Raw genomic sequence first — 15,893 nt, forward strand, 5'->3', positions numbered from 1 at the left:
GGGATGAATGATCTCATCTAGTGCTTTGTCTTGAGCCCATCGTAACAGTGCTCCCTGGCTTATCAAGTAACAAGTGAACCCTTGAACTAAGGGTTTAACATCAGTAGAGTAGATAATTTTCTATATTAAATATGAACTGCTTTTTGTCATAGTCTTCAATTTGGAAATTGAATCGATTTATGGAATCATGTTGGGAAAAACACATACACTTTCCATCCAATGATATGGATTGTTTTTTTTTTTTTGTTTTTTTTTTAGATTAAGATTCTTTTCATTAATAGTAAATGACAACAAATAAATAGAAACAACTGAAGAAAACAAAAAAAACACTGCCACCAATACCTAAAATCCACCAAAGATTTAAATTTTGCTCTAGCCTTGCATCAGTAAGGGTTAAATATTCCTCAGTTAGGCAAAGTGAAGGCTGCCATTCCGAAAATGCCCTGTTTCAAAAGAGTTAATGGATAAAATCAAACAGGGAAGGTCGAGCATTAAGGTCAGGGATGTGATGCTGGAAAATTAACATCCAACCTTTAACCAGTGTTAGATAGATAGATAGATAGATAGATAGATAGATAGATAGATAGATAGATAGATAGATAGATAGATAGATAGATAGATAGATAGATAGATAGATAGATAGATAGATAGCAGAGATTTCCATCTTTGAATATTGGAGCTGGATGATGTGGTAATCTGTGCTGCACAGTTTTAAGATCTGTCAAGTTAAAAGAGAAAGAAAGAAGACTGAAAGGGAGTTGGCCAGTAAATGGAGCATAGGGTTATTATTTCCACACCAACCTCTGGTAACACATAACAGAATCTGCCAATTTAATCTGATCAAACAAATATTTAGCTTGTAGAAGGTGGCATGTAAGAATAACAGCTGGTTTCTTTTTAGAGCTGTCACACAGAAGCCGCAACACAAATTGCACTTGTTGGCAAGTCTGACAACATCTCTGTTTAAAGGAAAATCTTAAAAGTCACTTCAAGGACACTTGAAATTTAATTCAGTGTCAAGGGGTCACTTTAAATTTAGTTACTGTGGTAGAGAAAGAGAAATGCAAAGAAAGACAAAGAAAGAAAACCAAGAGGAAAATAACAAAGAACACTTTATTCCCACCAGAAGATCAAACAACCAGAAAAAGTTAACAGATGAACTACCCATTAAATCCCCTCTCCCTTCCACCAATTAAACCTAATGTAAAAAGGTCAAAGCGAACTAAAAACAGAGTGGTAAGTCCCCCCACTGAACACCAGCCCATATTTACCCCTACCCTCTGCCAAAGCAAGGAAAGCAGGAGCACAACTGCACAAGAATATTGTATTATGGAAGAAAAAAAAACAGTATTGAAGAACAAACGTCACCACTTGGTGCTATGCAATGGCATACAAAACCCTCCTAAAAGAAAACCTTATCCCCATCCCACAGATTGATGAAAAACCTGTAAGAAATGAACAAAAAATAGAGAGAGCTGTGTACTAAACCATGATCAACTATTGATTTAAATAATTCTTATGAAAGAAGAAGAATTGTAATTAAGTAATTTACCCACAGTATTGCTAACTGCAGGTCAGGTCAGGACAGGTTGGGGAGCATGCACTGGTACAGCACGTTGCTGTACCCACCACACAACAAAACACCGCGGGATCCTGGTTGGCCACATCCCAGGCAGACATGCTGTTCAATCCCATCCTCCAGAAATGACCCTCCATCTGCTGCAGCCAGGTGTTATGTGGGCATCCCCTTCACCTGGTCCAGCCACTCTGGTCCTCAATAATGAGGATCCTGCGAGCTGCATCACTCTTGGGCAGTCGCGCCACATGGCTGTAGTGCCATAACTGATGCTCCCTTACAAAGCAGGTAATGTGCCAATTTAATTTGTTCCAAATACCAATAACGCTCATAGAATTCAGCTCTGCCTCTCCGAAACATTAAATATGGCATTATTAAATGTTAGAGATTTAACTAACAAGACATTTTTTTATAAACGATCTTATTAGTGATAGAAACATTGATTTTATTGCACTAAGTGAAACGTGGCTTAGCTCAGACGGCACGGCTGTTTTATTCGAATCTGCGCCTCCGGATTACAGTTTTACTCGTGCAGACCGCCAGAGAAAAAAGGGGGGCGGCTTGGCAAACATTTACTCGAGCCGTTAAAATGTAAAGATGTTAGTTTTGGTAAATTTAAGTCCTTTGAGTATCTCGCCGTTGTTATTCATGGAGATTCTCGCGTTCTAGTATTATCCGTGTATAGACCTCCTAAATATAACGCGTCTTTCTTTGAGGAATTCTCTGACTTAATGTCAATTTTAATTACGAACTATGACACACTCTTAATAGTCGGTGACTTTAACTTTCATATCGACAATCAGTGTGACCAAAAAGTAAAAGAATTCATGAACCTCCTGGACTCTTTTGATTTGAGACAGCTCGTTATTCAACCTACACATAAAGCAGGTCATACGTTAGACTTAGTGATTACTAAAGGACTTAAAGTTGATATAAAGCAGGTCATTGATATCGGTCTATCAGACCATTTCCTTCTACTATTTAATATAGAAATAATGATAGAAAACATTCATGAGAAGCATATTGTTAAAAAACACTTCTTTGACTCATCAGCAGCTTTAAAACTTACAAACATTCTAAGCAATCAGTCCGTTTATAGTGCCAACTATAATAGCGAGGATAATGTAAATAGTAAAACGGAAAATGTTAATTCTAAAGTAAGAGCTGCTGTTGACATGGTTGCACCTGAAAAGACAGTTAAAAAATCTTCTAGCATTGTTATTCCATGGAAGACCCAAAGAGTGTCTGATTTAAAAGAACATCCGTAGAGCTGAGCGTAAATGGAGGAAGACTAAACTAACTATCCATTATGAGATATTGAAGGTTAAAATAACAGAATACAATAACACTGTCCGTCTTGAGAGGCGCTGCTATTTCTCTAAGATTATAAATAACAATGCTAGTAATCCCAGAGTCTTATTTTCTACAATTGATCGTCTGTTAAACCCAGGGAACACAAAGGAATGCCCCCAGAATACTTCCAGTGAAACCTGTGAGAACATTGCTGTATTTTTCAATCAAAAAATTAATGATATTAGAGATAACATAGTATATCTCCCCAACACTGCAGAACCTCCAAAGCCCTGGTACTCCATTATAAACAAATAAAATGCTATTACCAGGATAGATTTACCTGAATTACATAGTATAATATCTCAACTGAAACCCTCCACCTGCGTCCTTGACCCAATACCAACAAGGCTTTTCAAAGAAGTATCAGGCATGCTAATTGACAATATTCTTGACATAGTTAATTCGTCATTAGATACGGGGATCTTCCCAGACTGTCTTAAGACTGCTGTAGTTAAACCCCTGCTCAATAAAAATAATCTTGACCCCTCTGCTTTGAAAATTTTAGACCCATCTCTAACCTGCCCTTCTTAAGTAAAATTCTAGAGAAGGCAGTCATTATGCAGTTAAATGACCACCTCAATAAACATGCTATTCTTGATAAATTTCAGTCAGGTTTCAGAACAAATCACAGCACAGAAACTGCACTCATTAAAGTAGTAAATGACTTGCGGGTAAATGCAGACAGAGGCCATTTATCTGTTCTCATCCTCTTAGATCTGAGTGCTGCATTTGACACCATTGATCACAATATTCTTAGAAATCGCCTTAGTCAATGGGTGGGCCTCTCTGGCAGTGTCTTAAATTGGTTTGAATCCTACCTGGCAGGGAGAAAATTCTTTGTGAGTTGTGGTAATTACAACTCAAAGACACATGATATCCGATATGGTGTTCCACAAGGCTCTATCCTGGGTCCGCTGCTCTTCTCAATCTACATGCTTCCGTTAGGTCAGATTATCTCAGGTTACAACGTGAGCTACCACAGCTATGCTGATGACACACAGCTGTACTTATCAATAGCACCTGATGACTCTGACTCTCTCGATTCACTAACACAATGTCTTACTGGTATTTCTGAATGGATGAATAGTAATTTTCTCAAACTAAATAAAGAGAAAACTGAAATTTTAGTAATTGGCAATAATGGATACAATGAAGTTATCAGAAATAAACTTGATGCATTAGGATTAAAAGTTAAGATGGAAGTAAAACACTTAGGGGTAACTGTTGACTGTAATCTGAATTTTAAATCGCATATTCATCAGACCACTAGGACAGCATTTTTTCACTTAAGAAACATAGCAAAAGTTAGACCTCTTATATCACTGAAAGATGCTGAGAAATTAATTCACGCTTTTGTTTTCAGTAGACTAGATTACTGTAACGCACTCCTCTCAGGACTACCCAAAAAAGACATAAATCATTTGCAACGAGTGCAGAATGCAGCTGCTAGAATCCTAACTAGGAAAAGAAAATCCGAGCACATTTCTCCAGTTTTGATGTCACTACACTGGTTACCTGTGTCATTCAGGATTGACTTTAAAATTCTGCTTATGGTTTATAAAGCCTTAAATAATCTCGCTCCATCTTATATATCGGAATGTCTGACACCCTATATTCCAAATCGTAACCTTAGATCCTCAAATGAGTGTCTTCTTAGAATTCCAAAAGCTAAACTTAGAAGAAGTGGTGAGGCGGCCTTCTGCTGCTATGCACCTAAAATCTGGAATAGCCTGCCAATAGGAATTTGCCAGGCTAATACAGTGGAGCAGTTTAAAAAACTGCTGAAAACACATTACTTTAACATGGCCTTCTCCTAACTTCACTTTAACTTAATACTGATACTTTGTATGTTCGATTCATCATAATAACTATTCATAGTGGCTCTAAAATCCGTACTGGATTACACAATAATCTGCGCCACCACAACCTACTCAAAGCATCATGATGCTCCAACATTGATGGACTGAAAGCCAGAAGTCTATGTGACCATCATCATCAAGTCCTTCCATGAGAACCATAAATACACAAAGGACTGTTTCATTAATGTTAGGTAGATTGCAGAGGGGACTGGGCGGTCTCTGGGTCTGGAATCCCTTCAGATTTTATTTTTTTTCTCCAGCCGTCTGGAGTTTTTTTTGTTTCTTCTGTCCACCCTGGCCATCGGACCTTACTTATTCTATGTTAATTAATGTTGACTTATTTTTATTTTTTATTGTGTCTTTTATTTTTCTATTCTTCATTTTGTAAAGCACTTTGAGCTACATTTTTCTGTATGAAAATGTGCTATATAAATAAATGGTGTTGTTGTTGTTGTTGTGCCTCATTCGGGACTCTGCTTATTCGACACAAAGTCAGACCAGAGGTGCCCAAGGATCCTCCGAAATGACAAAGTACAGAAGGAATCCAGTCTTCGTCTCAGGTCACTGGATAGCTTCCATGTTTCACAGCCATACAGCAAGATAGGAAGCACCAGGCCTCTAAAGACTTCGTCCTTTTGCAGAAATATTAGGAACGTCACACACCACTTTCCAGTGATCTCATGACCCCCCATTCTCTCCCAATGCATCTACTGATTTCATAGGAAGAGTCACCAGAGACATGAATGTTACTGCCAAGGTATGTAAACCTCTTGACAAGGTCGACACTCTCTCTGCAGACAGACACACTGCTGATGGTTGTGCCTAACAGGTCATTAAAGGCCAGTGTCCTCTGAGTAAAATGGAACCCCATATAAAGGTTATTGAAATGCAGTAGAACACAGAAGGCACCTGTAGCCTTACAACACACTCTGTGTAGAGTCAAACACCTAAAATCCAGGCTGAGCTTCAGTAATGCATAGTAATAAGCATTAAAGATCAAAAACCAAGTTCTTTTGCTCTTCTTGTAAATGGTTTTATGAAACGCCATTTTAGAGGAGTTGCCATTGAGTAGTCAGGGGCGGGGGTTAAAATGTATATGAGCTCCCTTATGAACGTTTAAACCCGACATATTGTAGGACACATACATCAGTATATCTTCAAAAACAGAAGATGAAGACACAGGGTTTGAATTAATCCAAGTGTTCCGAAAAGAACTGGTGGGCCCTTTTGATTTCAAAAATGGTACTACTTAGGGCTGAAAGCCACCTCAGCCAGGCTTTGGGGAAAAAAGTAACAACATCATTCATCTTGCAGTTGTCTGACACTCCCACAGCTTGTAGGTTCTGGTGGTGTGCATGATCTTTTTGGTGTGCTAGCTTCTTTATAACAGCAGTGGCCCTTTTTGATCGAGGTATTGATTTTTGTGGCTATAGTATATTGAGAAACATTGGCATGGAAAGAGTGCACTGCTTTTTTAATTTGGGAATGCTCCAATTTATTATTTGATAATTCAACTCTCAGTTCAGGAGATTGAGCCTGCAAATTAGTAGTGTTAGTATGCTTCATCTAGACATCTTTCATTATCACCTAGTACGATGAGTTTGATTCACTGATAATCAGTCGTAGGACTCCAAGCAGGTTCTTGGTGGGAGAAGATGCATCTTGGTGAATGGTCAAGTAAGTGCCATCAATTTAACATTAAACAGGTGAAATAGTTGATTTTGCAGTATAAGATTGGTGAAAAAGCATTGGGTGGTTGGAGAAGGAGTAGTAGACTGCCATCACAAATGCGACTTCACTCTCTCTATGACACTGTAATTTTAATCATACGTCCACACATGAAATCACAACACGATGAGCAGATATTTGAGAACTACAGTCGCCCTTGCTGCTAAACCACATTACAAGCTGTAATGAATGAATTGCAGTGAAGGTACAAATTTGGAAGAGGTTGCTTTAAGAAACAAACAGCCTCAGGAAGGTCAACTCCTCTTCTTTATACTGTCAGTTTCTTCTTTGTGCCTCTACACAAATAGCTTAGGCACACATGAGCTATTGAATATTGAATGGTTAGTGCTTGTCTTGTCAGTTGTTAACATTTCCAGACAATACTTACATTCTCAGAAAAATGAATGCATACATTTTATATGGAATTAGCATTTTATGACCTTGCTGAGAATAATCAAAGCCAGGCTTGTTACTGAGTACATGTGGAATCAGGAGGAGCCAGTGACTGCAGAATTCACTGAAAATATCTAGAAGATGTGATGTAGAGGAAATATTAGTAAAACAGTAAAATACAAGAGCACTAGTGTTGTTTGCCTAATCTTTAAGCAGACTATATGTTTAAGGGATTGAATGTAGAAAACTGGCCCAGTGCCATTAATGCTTGTCAAAAAAGAAGCAAAACAAAGCAAGCAAAAGTGACCTAGTGCAGCTCAACAATAGAAATAATGACAGGAAAAATGCAAACAAATAATGCCAAAGTGTAATGGACAAGCCTTACAGAAGAAAATAAGAACCACACAGGTCACTGCTTCACAAAGCATTTCCATAGACTGCACTTAAATATTTCAGGAAAAAAAATAACAGGCTGGACTTGGGGTTCATGTCCATCTGGGAGAAGAGATGATCAAATCAAAGAGATAAGGACTGCCTGAATGTTTATTTGTGTGGTCATTGCAGGATACGTTTGAATTTCTCAGACAGACAGAAAGATAGAAAGAACTTTACTCATCTCTAGGGGGAAATTTGGCTTTTTACAGATGTTCAACAAATAAATGGATGTTATAGCAAACTACAACAAGATGCCTCGAGTACACAGCCGAATTACTACAAAGATAAAAGGATAAAAAGAGCAGCCACAGTAGGGCATAATAAAGCATTATAATGTATCCACCCCATTCCAGTGAGACACACAACTTTAATATTTTCAATAATGTGTATGCCAATGGTGAAAGCCAGTAGTACAACAAATGTGGGATGGCAACTCTTGTGTTTTTAAGATCTGCACTGATCAGCTTGCACCAGTGTTCACAGTAATATTCAATTTCACCATAACCTAGCCTGTTGTATCAACATGCTTTAAAACATTCACCATTTTCCCTGTTCCTAAGAAACTACATCTAACCTGCCTGAATGACTACAGCCGCATAGGACTAATGCCTTTAGCAATGAAGTGTTTTAAAAGGCTAGTCAAGAATGTCCTTCACTGCTTAAAGAACTAGATCCAATAATGATACAATCACTTTGATCCTAAATATAGTAGTGGCCCACCTGGACAACAGGAGAGGGAAGTATGTGTGAATGCTGTTTACAGATAACAGTTCAGCATTTAACACAATTAACCCCTCTAAGCTCATCACCAAGCTGAGGTACTTGTATCTGAACACTTCACTGTACAGCTGGGTTTTTAACTTCCTGACAGGCAGACCCCAGGTGGTCCAAATGGGTAGCCACACTTCAACAACCCTCACCCTCAACACAGGAGCTCCACAGGGCCATGTTCTGAGTCCTCTGCTGTACTTCCTCTAGAGTATATGACTCTAACAGCATTATCAAGTTTGTTGATGACTGAGCTGTGGTAAGCCTAATCACTAACAGCAATGAGTAAGCTTACCTGGATGGAGTGGAGGGTCTGTCACACTGGTGTCAGGACAACGGTCCTCCAGAATATCTGGAAGAAACTAGCAGATACACTACCATCCCTTCAGAATTAACAGCACTCAGATGGAAAGGGTGGACAGTTTTAGGTACCTAAGGTGTTCACATCACAGAGGACCTGACCTGGTCCAAGCACTTTGACACCTTGGTGAAAAAAGGCAAGGCAACATGTTTACCACTTCTGACGCCTCAGGGATATCAGGCTGCACACAGAATCTAAAGAATTTCTACATATCCACCATTGAAAGTATCTTAACAAGGAAGCATTATCACCACTATTGAGAACAACATGGAACAAGACCACAAGGCTCTGCAGTAAGTGGTGCGGTCAGCTGAACACATTATTGGGGTTGCACTCTCAAACTTCCAGGACATCAACACCAAGCAATGTCAGATCAGGGCAAAGAAAATGATCAGAGATAACAGCCATCACAACAATGGCCTCTTCTGTGTGCTGCAGTCAGGGAAATGCAAATGACTCATCTGGACCAATGAAAAGTGACTGAGGAGGAGTTTCTGTTGACAGTCCATCCACATCCTAAATGAGGACAGTGCTACATGATGCCCTATTGTTAATTCTCATATGTCATGTATATTCATTTTACAGTTTTCAGTATTAATAATACACACACTACTGTGGCTGCTGTACATATTGATATTTATAAAGTTGTGTATTAATTGTCTTTTTATTTTCTTCTTCTACTGTCTTGGAGTTCAACAACTAAGCATTTTACTAAATATTGTACTGGTCACGATTGCATGTGATAAATAAATCTTGATTTGATTTAAAAGTGTTTCACAAAAGCACTTTTCTGAGCCTAACTCTTAATAGAGATGACTGGATAATACTGAAGGCAAAAGAATAATCAGAAAATATAATCCTCACGGTGCAGCCAACTTTATCCAGGTGAGAATAAATCCTGTAGAACAGACACATAATTGCATCTCCTTCTCCAATCTTTGTTCAACAGGCAAAATACTGTTGGTCCAAGTGGTCTTTCACAAGAGGACTTGTATTTGAAGGTCTTCATGCCATGAGCTATAAGTGGCACTGGTCTGTAGTCACTGGGTGAAGAGAAACCTGCCTTCATTCAAACAGAAATAATGCAGGATGATTTCCACAGCGATGGCAGCCTTAGGGACAGACTGAAGAGGACATCACAAACATGGTCAGCACAGGCCTTAAGACCTCAAGGATTAACTCAATCTGGTCCCGCAGCTTTTTAAGTTTGTATATTCCTCAGTTGTCTCCTTACTTGGTCTTCAGCTATGGAGAGTCTACACTGATGGTCAGAGAAGGCCATTCCAGTTAACAGGAGTTGGTAGAAGTTGGCAGGAGTTGGTGATGTAATAGAGATGGTGTGGGGAGACTGGTCATTGGAAGAAGGTGGCAGTATAAAGAGAAATCTATTGAAAAAATGGCTCACATTCCCTTCTAGCATCTGGGTTGTGGATTGCTTGAGTAATATAATTATTCCAACTCCATTCCATATATCCAGAAGATTTTCTGAGTGAGTTGGTTTTCTAATTTAGAGTTGTAACCACCCTTTGCTTCACTCAACTTTTTCTTTACAACATGCTGTATGTCCTTCAGAGCCTCTTTGCCATGGGAATTTTTCCCCACAGCAGTGTTCCATTTTGCAGCCTTAACAAAAGACCAAATAAGTAAAAACACACCAAAAAAGTGGTCCACACATGCCTTAAAAACATGCCTGATGACTGACTTCATTTGGTCCTGTGGCTTTTCCTATGTGTAGGCTCCACAGACATCTCCTCACTTGGTCAATTACTAAAAGCCAATACAGATAGTCCTGTGGTGGACTCAACACTGGCTATTCTCCTTCATGCAGGTTCATGCTATACAACCACGTTATCTGCCCGAGTATGCAGCATAACGTCTGGTCCAGCTTTGGTCTTGTCGTGTATGGACTACTGCAACTTGCTTCTGGCAAAAGTACTGTCAGGGATGCCAGAGGCAACGACCCGGCCGGGACGCCGTGAGAAACTGGAAGAGGGTCAAAGCCCACCCTGGATCACGTGGGGGCCGCCTTCCTGGTTGCTCAGGGGGCCACGGGTACGCCTGTAGGGGCCCGTGGTCACCGCCAGGAGGTGCCCCAATGCCTTGGGGACCCGTTACCCCAGCACTTCCGCCACACCAGGAAGTGCTGGGGGGAAGACTTAGGACGGCACCCGGGAGGACAGCCGGCACTTCCGCAACGCTGAGGCGTGGCCAAGGGAGGAATGCCGGGAACACCTGGGGCTCATCCGGGGATTGCATAAAAGGGGCCGTCTCCATTCATTCAGCGCTGGAGTCGGGTGGAGGCAGGACAAGGCAAGAGAGAGGAGAGTGGAGGCGGCCCGAAGAAAGGCATATTGTGGCCAGGACTGTGTTTGGTGTTTGTGCACTTGACTTTTGTAAATAGTTATTATTGTAAATAAACGTGTTGTGGTGATTAAGAGCATGTCCGCCTGTCTGTGTCCGGGTCGGCTCCACAGTACTCACATGTGTTATCAAGTCGCAGCAGGTGTAGAATGCAGTGACCTGTCTTGTATTTAACCAACAAAGATGGGCACATGTCACTCCTCTCTTCAGGTCGCTACATTGGCTCCCTGTAGCAGCTTATTGTACATTGAGTTCAAAGCCCTGATGCTTGCCCGCCGAGTAGTCAGAGGGTCAGTACCTGTGTATATGGAGACACTGGCAAGGTGCTATGCTCCTTCTCATCCAGTCAGGTCTGCCAGTAAAATGGGACTGGTGATGCTGCCCCTGCATTGTATCTACTTTCAATCCAGACTCTTTTCCAGCGTAGTTCCTGTTTGGTGGAACAAGCTATTCACCTCCACCCCTACTACTGAATCCCTCATTGTATTTAAGAAGCAACTGAAGAGCCACCTGTTGAGTTAATATCATTGTAATTGATTAAAGGAAGAAAAAAATGAAAGAAAAAAAAAAAACCAAAACAACTTTGCTCATTTGTTGTTACATTAAGTTTAATAGCTTTATCGATTGTTAATCTATGATTGTAAAATTATTAGTTACTACATCTTTTCACTTGCAGAAATCAACTTTTGTTACCTGCCCTAACACACTTGCTGAACAAACAGGCCATAGCCTAATCTTACTCAATTATGTTTGCCTCTTTTGTAAGTCGAATTGGATAAAAAAGGTCTACCAATAGATGTAAATGTTTTCCAGATGAAGTGGTAGTAATTGTTGAAAAAGGAATGTCGTGGTGGGACTGGCCATTGCAAGAAGCTGGTGGAAGGAGAAAAAAATCTCAGTGTGGGGCATTAGCTTTTTTCATGTTTGCTTCTAGCACCTTAGCCTGAGTCCTGTAATTATAGCCGGTCAATTTCAAACATATTTTGTGCTATGCAGAGTTAATTTGTTTTCTACTAGCTACAGAAATTATTAGAGTCTATCACTATCAAAAGAATGAAACACAATTCCATAAATGCTTAGGGTATAGAGTGGCTGATTCTCTCCTCCTCTCTCTAATGGCACTTACATTTGATGGAAATGTCAACATGTTGACTACAAGACCCTCATAAAAACTAATAAATTAAAGAAAAAAAAAAACAATTTTCAGTAAAGCAAAAAATCTAATCACATTAATTACATTTTACTTTAAGTAGTGCATATTACAGTGATTTTCAAAAAAGGTAAGAAGCAAAAGAAGTACAGTAGAGTTGGCGGGTATAACACAAGTGAATACAACACAAAAATCACTTCCTAATGTTAATTAATTCTATCCAACTCAAACCAGCTTACACTACATTATCCATCTCATACCTTCAGCAAGGCTACAGCTGTCCATCTAAAAAAAAAACCAAAAAAACTAAGGTTGTGAACCTTGACTTCAGAATATAAGATGACAACAAATTATTCACTTTTTTCAATAAGTAAAATTAACAAAAAGCTGACATACTTTGACCAAGCGTCTCTGATTTTAATCATAATATATTATAATGTTTACCAAATCAAAACAACAACTCTTTGAAGAACAAATACATAGAAATTTTATGGATTTTAATTTGGTCTCCTGTCCTTCCAATTATTTTCAATGAACTTGGTATCATCAACTCCAGGAATTAATTTACCATGCATTTCCACAATTCAGCTCATACATGGCCCCAACCCCGCTTTGCATATTCTCCCTGTGTTTGTGTGGATTTTCATCCACATACTAAAGAAATATGTTGGGCCAACTGGTAACCATAAAGTGACACTGAAAGTTTGTGCTACCATTACATACTGCTGGCATAAACCCCATGTGATCCTGATTCTGAGTCAAACTTAATGGTGGATAAAACCCTTGCTGTTTTTGCAATTTTATTTAGTTTCGAAAAAAATATCTTCATATGATAAGCAAGCTGTTTATATATAATGTGAAATTACTGGCAAACACAACAACAACAAGGCCTGCCAGTTCTGAGGCAGTAAAGCAGGCTTTTGATTTGAGATATGCAGTTATGAGTACAGAAGCCTGGTAAATATTCTACAGTTTGTCCAGCTTACATAAACTTTGAGGAAAAATAGGCACACACTGTCTAGATAACAATGGAACAGATCTTTAATGATGCTTTTACATAAAACATTTTTTATTTAAACGTTTTAGTTCTTTAAGCATTAAATTGATAACACAAAAGTAAATTGCTGCAAAATATATAATACATTATTTAAAAATCATATATTTAAATTAATTTAACCACTCTATGACATCCATTAAAATTAAATATTACAGTAGCCACAGCTTTCTCTCTGTGGAATAATGTTCATCTCTTGCAAGGAGATATGCCTAAATATGATACACGTTTACACTTAGAAGTATTTTTTTTATGTTTCTGTAAATAGTTGTAACGAAAAAGTGACCATTCAAGACTATCAGCATGTCTTACTAAAGTAATAAAAAAAGTGTTTCCCTAAGAATTTGTTTGTTGAAAAGATTTTAGTTCAGTTAAACTAACAACTAAATACAACAGTCAAGTAACATTATTTCAATCAATTTTTGGTTACAGTGTTCTGAGACAAATTCACTGTAACAGTTTTGCAGAAAAGCAAATAAAATTAAAATAAAGAGGGTATTCTAATATCAGAAACAAAATGTAAAATTTGTTTCCGTATTGAAAGAAAAACTTAAAATCTTAACAAACATTTGAGGTACAACTGAAATCACCTTTACAGGCAGCTTATTAATAAAAATATACAAGTAACAGACACTGAAGAACCACTGTAGTTACCCTGATCTTGAGATATACTGAAATGATTCATATCCTAAGAGATAATAAATCTGTTAAAAACTTGCAAAGACCAGATATATTGAGCAGTACCTAGTAAATCAAATTACTTTCTGTTCTGCATTACCAGGCTATAGCTTATAAACACATTCATATTTGTAACTATACTCATTGTGGAGATTTCTGCAATACAACATTTTCGGATGCATGTTAAATTACAATGAAAAGTACTTGTTTTGTAATGCAGAAAAAACACTATTCCAATAAAAAAAGCAAACAAACAAACAAAACAAACAATCTGGCGAATGTGGCATTTATCACAATAAATGTTTGTTTGACACAACTGTGTGCAATTATAGTGCATATATACAGTAAACAGTGCTGCCAGATCACTGAGGTACAAAATGCAGCAGTGATCTGTTTAAAAAATATACATATATTCAGTGCTACACAAACCAGTTTTCAATATTAAACAAAGGACAAACATTTTTAAAATTACTATCAACAGAGTAATTTCAGGAGTATGTATGTATCAAGTCTAGATACTTTATTATGCTCGTGCAGCTTTTGCAGTTTAGTTCAGTTTTTCCTACCACTGTTAGGAAGAGAATGAGTTATATGTATAACAAACCAGACTATCATTAACTGGCACTAACAAAAATGTTAGTTAATATACTCTAAAATGTAAATAGCCCCTGCCACAGTTATCATCTGCATGAGCAGAGAAGTGTTTTATTAATTTATCTGTGGTGCTAGGACAGTGCTTCCCAAACTTGGTCCTGAGGACCCACTGTGGCTGCAGGTTTTTGTTCCAGCCAGATTCATAATGAGTGACAACACCTAATAACACTGATCTCAATTAATTAGGTTTTTTTCCCTCTGATTCTACATTCAGAAAAGCACAGCAGCATGATTTTTACATTTATAAAACACTAGCTGTGTAAGACCGTGCTGTAAAAAGCCCGGGCACCTATAAACTATTGAAATCGTCAGAAAAGAATTTGAAATGCAGAGTCGGCGGTTTCTTTTTGCAGACGTGCTTGGCCCCCTTGACTATCATCGGCTAAGCGAGTTTCTCTCTCGTTTGCCTTTCATCTGAAGTTTCACTTTCTTTCAGCTTCATGCTGTAGCCTCGCACTTCTGGGCTGGACAGACAGACACACACAATTTCACACGTATACGTTTATAAATAACGATTTACAAATATTTCTGGTTTTGGTATAGATTTACATGCTTAAATCTGCCTTGTCGTTTTCATTATATTTTGCCCTTTCTCTGTGCAGTTTTCACCTTCGTTGCATCTTATTAATGAAATTTAAAAACAAGCAGAGCAGACACCCAGGCAAACACTGAATCGTGAAAGGCTGCAACTACTTTAGCATCAGATCCACTAATTAGTAAATAATGGATTAATTAAACAACTAGAACACCTAGAAAAGTAGAATGAAAATCAAGATAAAAATACTGTTAAAAAGAAAAAATAAATAAATTATTCCCACATAACTGCTTGGTAATTTTAATAATTTTTTTTTAACCAAACTTACTTTTCTAATTACTATATTGTTCCCAAAACACGTAACTTGGTAACTTGGGAAATAACAATTCACTTAATTGGCCCAAGAGTCAAATTTAAAATAAGCTGGTTTATAAATAATAAAGAAGCTGGTTGGAACAAAAACCTGTAGCCACAGTGGGTACCCAGGACCGAATTTGGAAAGCACTGTGCTAGGGCAGTGTTTGCCTGAGTCAGCTGTCCTATATCCATTGGGAACTACACAGTACTTGGCAAAGTTTGGATTCCTATTTTGTAGCAAGTCTATTTTTACCTGAAGGGTTCTGGAACAAAGCTCATACATTTTCAGCAATGTAGATTCCTGTTCTGTAAGTAAGACCTGTGCAAGCGATATATATATATATATATATATATATATATATATATATACACACACACACACACACAGTCAGAGAACCCCTCTGAGCCATCATCATAATTTACTCTACTTTTAACCAGAAAGATAACAGTGGTATGTCTTTCATTTCCTAGGAACATCTGAGTACTGGGGTGTTTTCCGACCAAAAATTTTTAGTGAAGCAGTATTTAGTTGTATGAAATGAAATCAAATGTGAAAAACTGGATGTGCAAAAATTTGAGTCCCCTTGTAATTTTGCTGATTTGAATGCATATCACTGCTCAATACTGATCA

Source organism: Polypterus senegalus, chromosome 2 (assembly GCF_016835505.1).
Source record: "Polypterus senegalus isolate Bchr_013 chromosome 2, ASM1683550v1, whole genome shotgun sequence".
In the NCBI taxonomy this organism is placed as follows: domain Eukaryota; kingdom Metazoa; phylum Chordata; class Cladistia; order Polypteriformes; family Polypteridae; genus Polypterus; species Polypterus senegalus.